We start from the raw sequence: 14,087 nt of genomic DNA, 5'->3' as shown, positions 1-14,087 counted from the left end.
GTGTCCAGGTGGGTTTTGAATGTCTCCAGAGAAGGAGACTCCACAACCTCTCTGGGCAGCCTGTCCCAGGGCTCTGTCACTCTCACAGGAAATGTTTTTTCTGATGCTTCGCCAGGAACAGAAGAGGGAGCTATTTCCTAAGCAGAATCCATGTAATCTATTTCCGAAGCAAAACAGGGATATTCATGCCAGACCATTTGAGTGGAATCCAGTAGAGCATTTGAATTAATGCTGAGCTCTGAGCTCCTGAAAACTCTCACTGAAATCAGCAGGACTGCTGAGACTCCTGAAGTTAAGTGGAAGTGACAGAGAGTGGAAGTGAGACTCCAAATAAATATCAACTATTACAATATAAGACTTGGCTCTTGCAAGACTTTTATCCCTTGGGCCAAAACCTGCCCTGTATGGAGAGCCTTTCAGGATCTAGCCAGAGAACTTCAGCATTTTGAGGACTGAGAAATGACAATATAGGTGTGGATGTTTTTCTGGATCATCTTCCATTCTCTATTACTCCTACCTGACACTTCTGTCCTAAGTGCTAATTAAGTATCCAGATGAGTAGCTGAAAATCTATATAGTTTTTGATGGGACACAAAAAGTTCATTTACAGGCATCTGCAATTCTGCTTTTGTATCCTATAGAAAACTAAAGACATGCAAATCTTACTTTTCCTTCCAGTTGTACTTTTTCATTCTCTTCCTCATATGAAAACAAAGCAGCTGTTGCACACAGGCTGCATCCAGTGTCTCCATATGAGGAGAAAAGGAAGCAACTCCACTGCTGGGCATCAAAAGACATGCTAAGTGTTATTGAAGAAATGCTTACAGACTGACTGGGCAGAAATACCTAGCTATGCAAATAGCCTGGGGAAATACAGATCCACGGGATTTTGACTCACATTTTAATGAAAAAAAAAATGATGGTGCTTCTTTTTCATCAACTACTGAATTCGTTGCTACTGCATGAAGTCTGTGAGCAGGGGTGACTGTGTTGTGAAGCCAGATTTGTGACTTGATATTTCAATCTTGCTGTGTGAACAGGAAGTTAGAGCCCTAGGTATGATAAATTGTGTCCAGCAGGTCGAGTGAGACCTCACCTGGAGTATTGCATCCAGTTTTGGGCTCCCCAGTGCAAGAGGGACAGGGATTTACTTGAGAGAGTCCAGCTACTAGGATGATGAAGGAACTGGAACACATGTCTTATGAGGAAAGGCTGAGAGACCTGGGGCTGTTTAGTCTAGACAAGAGAAGACTGAGAGGGGATCTTATTAATGTTTATAAATAGCTGAAGGGTGGGTGTCAAGAAGGAGGGGGCAATCTCTTGTGCTCTGTGATAGGATGAGGGGCAATGGATTCAAACTGGAACACATGAAGTTCCACCTCAACATGAGGAAGAACTTCATTACTGTGAGGGTTACAGAGCCCTGGGACAGGCTGCCCAGAGAGGTTGTGGAGTCTCCTTCTCTGGAGACTTTCAAGACCTGTCTGGATGCATTTCTGAGTGACCTGCCCTAGATTTAGTCCTGCTCTGGCAGGGGGGTTGGACTTGATGATCTCCACTAGTCCCTTCCAACCCCTAACATTCTGTGATTCTGTGATTTCACAAAAAAGTTTGTCCTCATTAAGAACTGGAGGTTCTGTCTTGGTTCAAATAGGAGCCATTTTGCTGTCTTCACAGTGAGGAGGGAGTTGGATTTCTGTGGTGACCCAAATGAAATGCTTACCTACAAAGAGGGCTGCGGAAGTCAAGTCTGAGCACTGAGTTTTCCAAAATGACAGACCAACACACCCACCACAGATAGGAAAAAAAAATACAAATACATTTATTTGCACTGCTGTTGCTGCAATTCCTTGTTTCCTTTTATGAAATTGGAATGAAGTTAGTGAATCCATCGATTGGAGACTAATGATGGAGCTGTAGTCTTTGCTTGGTTATTGAACTGTTACTGCTGAGAGTGTTTCCTTTCAAATTCAGGCAGACCTAGTGATGGTTAAAAAGGCCAATGATTAACTGCAGTTATTACCTAATTGCTCATAACTATAATAAAATACTGACTTTTAATAGAAAGCTACTTGTTATTTTTTCAGTATAGCCTGTACTTCATGTTTATCCCCTGGCAGACATACTGTTCCTTTCATCACCAAAAGCTGGAGGTGAAGAACAGCTCATTCACCAGCATCTTTCTTTATCTACATAGTACCTGGCAATATGATGTCTGAATTCTTCACCAAAAAAAGGGAGAATGATCACAAAAAATGAGAAGAAAAGGATTGTTTTCTTACGTGTATTACAGGGAGAACAGAAGTTCTGTTGAGTCAGTGGTAGCTCTCTGCTTCATGAGTGTATTCTTTCCCCTGTCACAAGGATTTATCCCATAAAGTATAACATGCCATACAGTTTGCACACCTACTCAGATTTAACTGTGAATGCAATCTATATGCCTTTTTTTTTTTTTTAAGAATTCCTGATTTTTAAATCATCCAGAAAAAAAAGCAATATCTAGGTGGCAGCAAATCTTCATGTGTCCTCAGCTGCCAACAAACAGGAGCTCATTTAATTTCTCGATTCATATTATCATCGAATCTGCTGAGTTGGAAGGGACCCATCATTGAGTCCAATTCCTGTCCCTGTGTAGAGCACCCCAAGAATCACACCATGTCCCTGAGAGCATCATCCAAATGCTTCTTGAACTCAGGCAGCCTTGTTTATTATAGCATATAAATTGTGGTGTTAGAAATGGTAACCATAGGTACAGGAGGTCATTATCAGAAGACTATTTCAATCTGGGTTTTAAACTTACTTTTCTCAGGAGCTGGATGTCTGTCTTTTTATATTCCATGGCTTTAGCTTTTAATGCTTCAGATATAAATCTTCAGTGGCCACAGTACCTTCTTTTTTTCCTGCCTAAACTACATGATAGCAGTACAGTGATGAATATATGAAGGGAATAAGGAAAAAGAAAGGTTTGCTTTGGCAGAGAAATCGTGCAGGAGAAGTAATTAACTTTGAGTCAGTTTGTGGTACTTTCTTATGTGACTTAATCTTGCAAAGGTAAATTGTTGATGAGTTTTCTCATTGTGTAAACTAATGCAATGTGTACAGCACTCCTATTATTTTACTGCAGAACCTTCTATTTTAAGGAAATGAAAAATGTTTCTCCAAGAACATGTGAAGACATAATGCAGTATTGGCACATCCTACCAAACTGCACACACGTATGTATACAGAATTATCTCAGTGATTCTTCCCTGCTCCTTCGTAGGAATTGTATTTAACCTAACAAATTAAAAATCACATTTATATCTCAGTGACACTTCAGTGGAGAATTTGAAACCCCATCTATCCTTTCAGGTCATTTTGAGGCTGTTATTTATAGTTCCTTCTCAAAGGAGGATTTCTCTCTGTTCTTTTTGTTAAGTCCTTGTTCCTCTCGGTAGTGTTAGTTTGTGCAAGGCACAAGGAAAATGTGGGTGACTCACTACTTTTAAGGTTTTCTTTATTTATTATTTTATTTTGAGATTTTCAAGGGAATAAAAAATTATATGTTTAAAAATAGACCATTCAAGTGAATGGTCCAAGATTCCAACTAAAATGTTGCTTTGTCTGGAGTTACGATTTTGTTAAAATGCTCCAAGTTCCACAGGAACTTGGGAGAAACGGTGTTGAGGGAACATATGAAGATGAAACACTGCAAACTATTCACGACTTTCCTGAGTCTTTTAACCTGAGCAGAGCCTTGCATGGCAGGGAGAAAAGGTTCTTGGCCACCTTTAATATCTTGAGGTGGGGTCAGCCCTCCCTTGAGGAGGGGAGTTGGATTGTGTGACCTCCAGAGGTCCCTTCCAACCACAACCATTCTGTGATTCTCCTTAATGCTGGATCCCCTACAAGGATTTATCAATAAACTGAGCACCCAGAATAGAATAAATACCTGTTGAAGCTGATGCCTGACCTCAGATTAAAATTTTTCTGTTGCTTTACCGAGAAACCGTGGGGAACAGTGAATTACTTGAGAAGCCTAAATGGTGTCAGAAGGCAGGATTTTCCCGTGTTTCACAGCTTGAGCAAACAAAACTGGGGAAAGGCAGGCAAAACTGCTTCAGGGCAGTTGAGAAACAGTTCTGTCTCAGCTACAGTTGTCGCTTATGCAGCCTCTGAAGTTGAAGTGCTCTCCTAATTTTTCATGCCCCTTAATTCTATCAGCGTAAGGTGTGGTGGTGGTGTGGAAACCTTCCACTTCTCAGCTGAATAGTTTCTAAATGAGTAAATCTGAGCTGGCCAGCTGTGTTCTGACTGGGCAGTTCTGCAGTGTAGTGGAACCGCCTGAACTAGATGGTCAGATGTTATCTGTAGAGCTGAGTTTCCCTTCTGGTAGTTAAAACCAACATATTTAGATGTTGGAACTTCTAGTTTTCATGTATAAAGCCAGACAACCACCCTGCCCCAATTCCAAGAAAAAAAAAAACAAACTATAGAAACTAGAATAAGAGCAATGAAAGAAGAAAAAAGTGTAAAGCTGGAATCAAAGACCCCAGGGAACAAAAGGACTTAGCAATCAGGACCTGAAGTGATGGCTGTTTTGCCAATATCATAGAAGCTGAAAGGGAATGGTGATCAGAAAGGGAAAAAGAAACAGGAATATCATTACATCAGAACAGAAATTTCCTCCTGCTATTACTGAGCATAAGGATACAGCAGTGGATCCCATTGTCCAAAGGCAGAGATTTCAGGAGCAAGAAGGATAATTGATTCTCCACTCATCCTTTCATTTGAGCAATCACCCTACTTATCCGGTTCTTCTAATTGTCTCTGCCATACCCTCCTTTGCCTTGCAGGCAGTCTTGGCTACAAACTGAATGTGAGTTAGTGGTTTCCTTTCCAAAGGCTGCCAGTACAGATGGATATTTCAGACAGTAGGGGCTGTTTTATGACTGTGTATCTTGGCTTCAGATGCCTTTTCCAACCAAAACCTAAGTATCTCTGGTGTACTTCGTCTCCACCACCAGGAAAGTAAGTGCCAGTGAGTTCAGAGTCAGAATGTCTCTTTTTGCAAGAGTCTTTCAACCAACTTTGCCTCAGCTGGGCACTCTAGTGGTTCCCAAAATATCACTCATTATTTGGTAATAAGCCTTTTTCTAGCAGTGCTCTGCATTCTAACACCAATAGGGTAGGGTTAGTGAATTGCCATAGATACCAAGTTCCTTAATGGAACATTACTCATATTTCGTAGAATCTTACAAATTACAGATGTAAAAGACTTTTAAGGTCATTTGTTTCTGTGGCAGATTATTCATCACTCTCTCTATACTTGCTATAATACTTTTTCCAGGGTTTTGTCTAGTCCAGTCTTAAATGAGTCAAGTGACACGTGACATGTCTCCCCTGAGAATATATTCCAGTGTCAAGCAGTCACAGAATCACAGAACATTAGGGATTGGAAGGGACCTCTGGAGATCATCAAGTCCAACCCCCCTGCCAGAGCAGGACTAAATCTAGGGCAGGTCACTCAGAAATGCATCCAGACAGGTCTGGAAAGTCTCCAGAGAAGGAAACTCCACAGCCTCTCTGGGCAGCCTGTCCCAGGGCTCTGTAACCCTCACAGTAATGAAGTTCTTCCTCATGTTGAGGTGGAACTTCATGTGTTCCAGTTTGAATCCATTGCCCCTCATCCTATCACAGGGCACAAGAGACTGGCCCCTCCTTCTTGACACCCACCCTTCAGCTATTTATAAACATTAATAAGATCCCCTCTCAGTCTTCTCTTGTCTAGACTAAACAGCCCCAGGTCTCTCAGCCTTTCCTCATAAGACATGTGTTCCAGTTCCTTCATCATCCTCGTAGCTGGACTGTCTAGTAAATCCCTGTCCCTCTTGCACTGGGAAGCCCAAAACTGGATGCAATACTCCAGGTGAGGTCTCACTAGAGTAGAGGGGGAGGAGAACCTCCAAGCACAAGGAGAATAGTCCTTAGTCTTTTTTCCCTTATATTCACCTTGCATTTGTTTTTTTCTGCCCATTATCCATAGATTAAGTTGATTTTTTGACTGATCTTCCATTTCCTTGCTACATTTTCACCTCTGTAAAATACTCCTAAATATTTTTTGTGTTCTCTTGGGCTTTTTTTTTTGGTCTAAAGCTTGTCTTCTTGGTTTTTTAAAAAATATTTTGCACTCTGAAATCTTGCTATTGTTTCACTGTTCAGTTTTATTGGTTTGTTTTCTGTTTCTTCTATGTATGTAAGGACTGCCCTAACTTTGTTGCACTGTGACTTTCACTAATACAGGACAAGAACAGTCACCTGCTGCTCATGACTTAATTCTCAGCATTATAAAATCACATTAGCACATTTTTCACTGCCATTTGTCACAGACATAGGCCATCTTACTTTCAGCTTCAAGCACATTGAATGCAAATTGTCTCCTCAGTGTTTTAGTTTGTTTTTCTCCGGAGGTGCCTTTATAGTATAATTATGAAGTCTGTCTAATTGTCTAATTTTCTGTGCTAAGGCAATATGTGTTCCTATGGAAAAGGTAACTCCCTTAATTCCCTGCATTTCTATATAACACTGACAAGCTGTGAATGGCTTTGCTTTGCTTTCTGGACCACCTGTGGCTTTCTTCATCCTGAATGGAGACCAGTACAGTGTTACTGAACATTCCTGCCTTTTCCCTTTCATATGATCCAATAAGAAGTTCCTGAAAATTCACTTTTATGCAGCTACAGCATCCTTAGAGGAAAACAAAATACTAATCTTCCTCAAAAAAATCCTTTAAGTCCTTTAAAAATGTGCAGGTTTTATTATTCTTTTAGATATGAGACTTTTAAAATAATGTTTTCAAAGTGTTATGGTCCTTAAATGATTAATATCCAGAATTTCTGTTATTAACAGGAATAAACCATCTTATTGTCTGTGTGAGAACCAAGCCTATACCTTCCAGTTATACATGATTGAATGTTTAAAACTGCCAAGATCCTGTCATGCATTTTTATTCTGCATCTTCCCTGGCCACAAGCTCTGCTGATTTACATTAGAACATTGGCAGAGAATGTTGGCCCTGAGTTTCTGAGCAAGTCCAGAGCAGGATTTATCATTCCCCTCATCAGCATAAGCAAAAAAACAGAACACAAGCAACAGAGGAGGTCTCTGGACTGCATTGATGATAACTTCCTGAGACAAGGAATCAAGGAACTGTCAAGGGGTGTGATCCTTTAGACCTGGTCCTTGCAAGCAAGAGATGACCGGTTGGGGAAGTGAAGGTTGGGAACAGGCTTGGCTGTGGCAACCATGAGATGAGGAGAGGGAAGGAGAAAGCATGGCAAACAGTATTGTCACAGCCCTGGACGTCAGAAAAGCAACCTTTGGCCTGTTCAGGGACCTGCTTGGAAAAAATACTATAGCACTTAGGTCTAAAAGAAGAGTGGCCCAGGGGAACTGGTTGATCTTCAAGCATCACTTCCTCCAAGCTCAAGAACTTGTGACATGCAGGAAGTCAAGCAAATGCAGCAGGAGACCTGAATGGGTGAACAAGGAGCCCCTGAGAAAACTCAAACACAACAAGGAAGCATAGAAGAAGTGAAAGAAGGATCAGATTATTTGGGAGCAGTATAGAGACACTGTCTGAGTGTGCAGGGTTGGGGTTAGGGAAGCCAAAGCCCTCCTGGAGATGAATGTGGTGGGGGATGTGAAGGGACATGAGAAGGGCTCCTTCAGGTACATCATCAGGGAAAGAAAGACTCAGGATACTGTGGACCTACTGCTGAATGGTGCAGGGGACCTGGTAACAAAAGAGACAGAAGAGGCTGAAGCACTCGGTGCCTGGAGCAGGGAACAATTACCCTCAGGAGGGGAGGATCAGATTAGGAAAGTTCTAAGCAGATTATACTAATACGGAGAAATATGTCATGGGGTTTGGGGAGAGAATAAAGAAAACACAGCCTGACTCTTCTCAGTGGTGCCATGGCAGGAAAAGAGGCAATGGGCACAAACTGAACTACAAGAAGGTCAGTTAAAATAAGAAAAATATCATTTCCTATGAGGGTGGAAATGCTGAAACAGGTTGATTAAGGAGTCTGTGGTGTCTCTATCCTTGGAGATGCTCAGAACTTGACTGGACCTGCCCCTGAGCAACCTTCATCTGTTGAACCTGCTCTCAGCAGAAGGTTGGACTAGGTTAGCTTGAGAGGTCCCTTCCAGCCTCGGGTATTCTGTGACTCTGGACTCATGACAGAAACATGAGTTGAAGCAGCTTCCCTCTTTTAAATATGGGCTACAACTGAAACAGGAAAATACAATGCCTTATGAAGGTTAATGTATGAATGTCACACTTCATAAAAATTACTGACCAACATTCCCATTTTAATTATATTGTTTAAATAAAATTGAATTTTGAACTCAAAAGGAAAAAAAAAATCCAGCAGTTATTTTTATGTACATAATTTACCCAACAGTTATGATGGGCTCCAGTCTTTTCTACTATGCATTTTGGTGTACACCCAGGTTTTCTAGGAGGAGTGAATATTTTGAAGTCTGTACTGTTTGCCCAGTGGGCTGTAATACTTCACTGTTATATACAAAATCGGAGTATCAGATGAGATAGCTAAAAAATAATGTCTGGCATTTTGGAAAGTAATAAAGTTCTGATCCTGTGAGACGCTGAGCAGTTCCTAAAATTACTCATTACCTTGATAGCCTATTCTGTGAAATGAGCTCTGTGCTCAGATGGCCTATGATATAAACTATAATATAAACTAGAGTGTGTTGAAATTCAGTCAGAAACCCCAAGTGATTTCAGTGTGGGCCAGGCTGCTCAGTGCCATGCAGTGTGTATGAGCAACGTCTGAGGAATTAATTACTTTTTCCCCTCTATGAGAGGAAGAGGATGTATTGGGCAACGGTGGCATTTCTAGGAAATAGGAGTTGAGTCAGAGTGCAAGATTTCAGATCAAAGAACGGAAAGGAATGCATGTTGGAGCAGCCTAAGAGTAAATTACCTTTGCACATTTCCTTCCATCTCTGGCTGTTTGGGATCCCTGCGTAGCACCAGGCGTTGTCCTTTAGCCACACGAAGAAGCACGTGGCCTCATCTCAAGCTGTTGTCAGTGTTTTGGTGTGGCTTTGCAGGCAGGAAGCACAGTCAGAATAGTGCAATAGGCATCTTCCCTGGGAGACCAACCAAACCCTCCTGGCAGCGTGCTCAGCTGCCAGCAGGGGAATAAGTCTTGATTTGACTTTTTGCAATTGACAATGGCTGTCAAACAAAAAAGGGGTCATCTTTGGGGAATATGGGTTTAACCAGCCCATACACAAAAAAGAGAGAGAGAGAGAGAGATATTGTCATTGCCAAATCACCCAGTAGTGAAAACCTTCAAGTATCTGGCGTTGCGTAACACCCTTTATAACATAATGCTTGGACCGGAAAAAAGAACCTAAAATAAAAGTAACTATTGTGCCTTTTGTTTTGTGCCAATGGATTTATGGCATCAGAGCCTTCCACATAACATCTGCGTCTGCTGCCGTTTGTCCTTTTTAGTGTTTTTCCAGCACTCCATGGGAAGAAGCACTTTGCAGTTACTGGAAATGGCAAATGGCTTCTGTATCACTTCTTTATTTTTAGAAAGGATGCAAAGCTGGCAAGGTCCAGCCCATTGCCTAAAATGCATTCAGTCAATTGAGAATTTGCCTCGTTCATGTGAACACAGAGGGACTCTGGATCTTCTCAAATGCAAATCAAGAACAGACAGCATTCATCCTATTTTGCTGGTAGAGCTTCACACCGTGTCCTTTCACTGTGTCCACACAGGGAGGTCTCAGAGAGTGGTAGGAAGCGCAATAAGAAATCATCTGCACCTTATGAGCAATCAGCTGTTTGCAGGTAGCACAGGGGATTTTTGTCCCCCTTTGTGTTGTGAAGAATACTTTAACAGGAGGCAAGTGCTCTCTGCAGATCATGAGCTCACCCATAGGCTGTTATCTGTGTTCATTTTTTTTAAAGTAAGAGAACTAGCTCACTCCTCCATGTAAGCTCTTGCCTTCTTTCAATGTAACATTTCATAGTAGCTTTCAGGAAGGTAATTTATTTTGCTAAAATCTGTCTGGTTGCAGTGGTTTGAGCTGTTAAAAATCTGAGGTTTCTAGCAGGAAATGTAAGGCCATGAAAACTCCAGATCCTTATAATAGACGGCCTGAAAGCTGAAGGCTAAACCAGGCAGAGTGAGGACTTTGTAGGTGATGAGCAGAATGGGGACGTTGCCTTCACCTCCACTGATGTGAACTGATTGAGTGTTGAAGCCTGGGCACACTTCTCAGTGCTTTATATAGTGACTCAGCTGCTGACTTGTAAGTGTCTTTCTTTAATGGAATTTCAGCTCTCTGTTTTATTTTACTGATAACTGTTTATGTTACTGTTAGCTGTTTATTTTACTGATAGCTGTTTATTTTGCTGATAGCTGTTTATTTTGCTGCTGACTGTTTTGAGTTGCTGAAATCAATTCTCAGTTCACATGGCTGGTGCTGTGCCCCTTGAAAATTCCAATGTGGAGGGTGTTACACCAAAAAAGTGTTCATAGAGTACAGTATAAATAAAGGAGCTATACTTTTATTATAGTAACTCTAGTTTTATAGCTGGAGATAAATATTCATTCACTACCAGCATTCTGTGCAGGTGAACTCATCATGCACTTCAAACCATCTTCTAGCTCAACCTGTGATTATGATTTTTTTTTTTTTTCATGTACAACCCTTCTTCCCAGCAATGCTGAAGTTTTCTCCTGGATTGTCACTACAACTATTAAAATTCAGCAGGACAAAAGCAGATTTGTGTGTGAGTTTATTGGCTAAAACTGTGACACCCTTTCAGTGACAATTTTTTTCACTTAATTTTTTTGTATCTGTCACTGAGCCATCTGTTTATGAATTAATTTTTCACACTGCTAATGTGTCAAACAAATAAAATCCAGTACTTAACTAAAAGGCTGGAGAAACTAAATGTATGAGCTCTGTTACCTTTGTCAAGCAGACCTGCAAGCATGGCAGAATTTGTATTAAATCTCCTTGACAGGGTCTTGTTTCCATGGAAATATATTGCCTGGTGTTATGAGAATTTCCTTTGCATCTTTGTGATAGTTTTCAGTAATTCTGTTTTTATAATTTTGCCCCAAAGCAGAGGCAAACACCATTGCATATAATGGTCTTGTTCATCTTTTTGCCAATAGCAATAGTCTAATTTTTTATCTTACCTCCTCTCCAGATCTTACTCTCTGTAGCAAGATGTCCTGTATGTCTGTCTGTGGCATAATGGAGCACTGGGACAGGCTGCCCAGGGAGGTTATGGAGTCTCCATCCCTGGAGACATTCAGAACCTGCCTGGACATGTTCCTGTGTGATCTGCTCTAGGGGATCCTGCTCTGGCAGGGGGGTTGGACTAGATGATCTCCAGAGGTCCCTTCCAACCCCCACCATTCTGTGATTCTGTGATAACAACACAAGACTGTAGGATTGTGATGTGACTTCTAGGCATCCTCCTGATGCTAAATTATTATGCAGCATAGATATAGGTCCAGTAGAAAACCTGTTGGAATCAGGCAGTGAAAATAAGTCTTACTGACAGTCACCTTCAAGCCACTGGTGATCAGTGTTTATTTGAATCCCCTTTGTTTATTTGACCTGTTGTGTAGGGTAGTATAAATAGGAAATGGTGGAATGTACATGCATTATTGTGCCCAGAAGTGCTTTCTCTGTGAGCTCAGCTTTTCTGTGTAAATTCAGTTTTCTGCAATGCTTGAAGGTCAGATAGAAGCCTTCAAATATTTAGAGAAAGTCCTGTATAGTATGTTTATAGTGAAACATATTTTTTTCCTGTCCCATTTTTCTGCCATGATGGATGACTTCCCCCTTTCTAAGTATTCTAACGGTATGGTTTTATGTGTGCAATAAATTTTCCTGGAACAGTATCCATCTGCTGAAATGGAAATTGCAGCAAATGTCCTGACAGTGTTTTGAGAAGCAGAAGTTCTCCTTAAGGAGGGAACCTACACCTGCAAAAATACCCCACTTAACCAGAAAACACCCTACATCCATCTTTGATGTCAACACTTTCCTTAACTTGATGAGAATTTCCTTGTGCCTTGAGATTTCAAAGCACTTTATATCCTGGGCTTGGTTCTTCCTGGAATGAGTGTAGAACCAAAATCCTTTAGAGTTTCCAGAAAACAATAATGTTAATAAAACTGATGCCAGGTGAGCTCTGCATGAATTGTACCACGGTTGTTTTCATTTATAGATCTTTCCAGATTAAACACTACTGAGGAGAAGTGTTTGGGACAATGAATGAAGGGTGCTAATTTGATGTAGGGAATGATCTAGGTGCCTAAAACTAGGCATGTATTGTTATTTGAGGTGCTAAGGTATCTAAGACATGTAATGAAACTAGAAGATATGACATGCACAGTACCTGTAGGAGACCCAAGCCCTTCTGAAGAGCAGCAGCTGAGCCTGGCTAGGTTGCCATAATCTGCAGCACTGCATTCTTATGTGTCAAGAGCTCTTTTTTTGCCAAATGAGATCAAAATGGGTGGACCCAGGGAGCAACGCATTATTCTCTGGGAAATGAGACAACAGTGTGTGATCTCAGACAAACCAAAAATGTGGATGCTGGTGATGTGTAAGTACAGTTAAGTGACATGAGTACTTGGCTGAAAAGAGGGCAGATTTAGTGTCATTGAGACCCTTCCCATGACCAGGAGAGATTAAAATACTATTCTCAGCTAGAATTCAGTATTATCACAAAGTAGAGGGTGATCAGATTGCATTCTAAAATATATCACAGTCAATTAAATTAAATTCTATAATGTATTAAAAATACTGTTATAGAGCTCAATACTACTAATGCTACTATACAAAGTTGCTCTCAGTCCTCTTATTTCTGTTGACCTGCTGGGCATCCTATTTGTTTTTACCTCCAGTCCCCAGTAACATGGGTGATTCATTTCTATTCCATCTGTTCTGAACTGTCACCATCCACATCTCTTTGCATTAATCCTTTAACTTGTTTATAGAGAAAAGGAGAAGTGTTTCTTTTCCAATAGTATCAAAGAGCATCAGGGAGAAAGGTGCCAAAATGATTTTAACTGGAAAAGTCCTGAGTGGGATCTGTGTTCTGTTTCTATTCATCTTTCACACACTGCAAAAGGAAATTAAGTTAATGGAAAGTATGTGATATGACAGCAGTTGTTACTATAATAGTATCGTGCATACAAAGAATGTTGCTGAGGAAATTATTCCATACTATTTTTGAAAGGATTGTCAGTGTAATACCTTTTTTTCCAAAGGCAATGATTCAGTACTGCTCTTTTGAAAAAAAAAAAAATACTGTATTTTTTACTGTAGTGATTTGAAACTTTTCCTTGGTTCTGAATGCATTTTGGTACAAATTCAACAGGAAGAATAAACCCATCTCATCTCTGAAAATCTCACATTCTATTTTAGTTCACAGCCAGGTTTTTTTAGTAGCTATTTATATGAATTCTTAGCCTGTTATTTATGTAGTATACAATTAAATCACAAGGGCAGTTGAACCAATTCTAGTGGACTGGAAAATTACCCTGGTAAAGGAAGCCAGTCTAATACCTATTCTCACTTATGTTATTTGGATATTTCAGTTGTTTAAGGACTAACTTGAATCTCGTCCTGTCAGGGACCTGAGTTTTATTTTATGCCCTTATCCTTCAAACTCAGAAGCAGTAACATCTGTGTTAACATCTTCACTTGACGTTCAGGGCAGTGAAAAACCTGCCCCTCCATATGAGCTTGCAGGACCTGGCCTATACAGAAAACAAACAAGTGAAATGAAACTTGTATTGAAACAGGACTTAAACCCTGAGTCAGTGGCAGTGTATTGCTCTGTGCTGGGTTCCTTTCCTGCTGAGCTGCTGAAGTTCAGCTTCCTTCTCTTGGGAAAGTTTTTGCTGTCATTATTTTTTCTCTATACAAATATGCTAATGAAACTGAGCTCCTTTGTATAGAACATCTTAAAAGCTAAAGGTGAAAGTCACTGAATATGCTTTTAACCTGTCTGCATTTTTTCTTATCTC

At 40.6% G+C, this 14,087-nt stretch overlaps 1 protein-coding gene across 3 annotated transcripts in view; it reads left to right on the top strand.

The window, feature by feature from the left end:
- Positions 1-14,087, top strand: part of MINDY4 (MINDY lysine 48 deubiquitinase 4) — an 88,112-nt gene that overhangs the window by 14,626 nt on the left and 59,399 nt on the right. The window lies entirely within an intron of this gene.

The sequence above is a fragment of the Apus apus genome, chromosome 2, assembly GCF_020740795.1.
Source record: "Apus apus isolate bApuApu2 chromosome 2, bApuApu2.pri.cur, whole genome shotgun sequence".
In the NCBI taxonomy this organism is placed as follows: Eukaryota; Metazoa; Chordata; class Aves; order Apodiformes; family Apodidae; genus Apus; species Apus apus.
The sequence above is the reverse complement of the archived record's forward strand: the minus strand, read 5'-3'. Positions and strand labels throughout refer to the sequence as shown.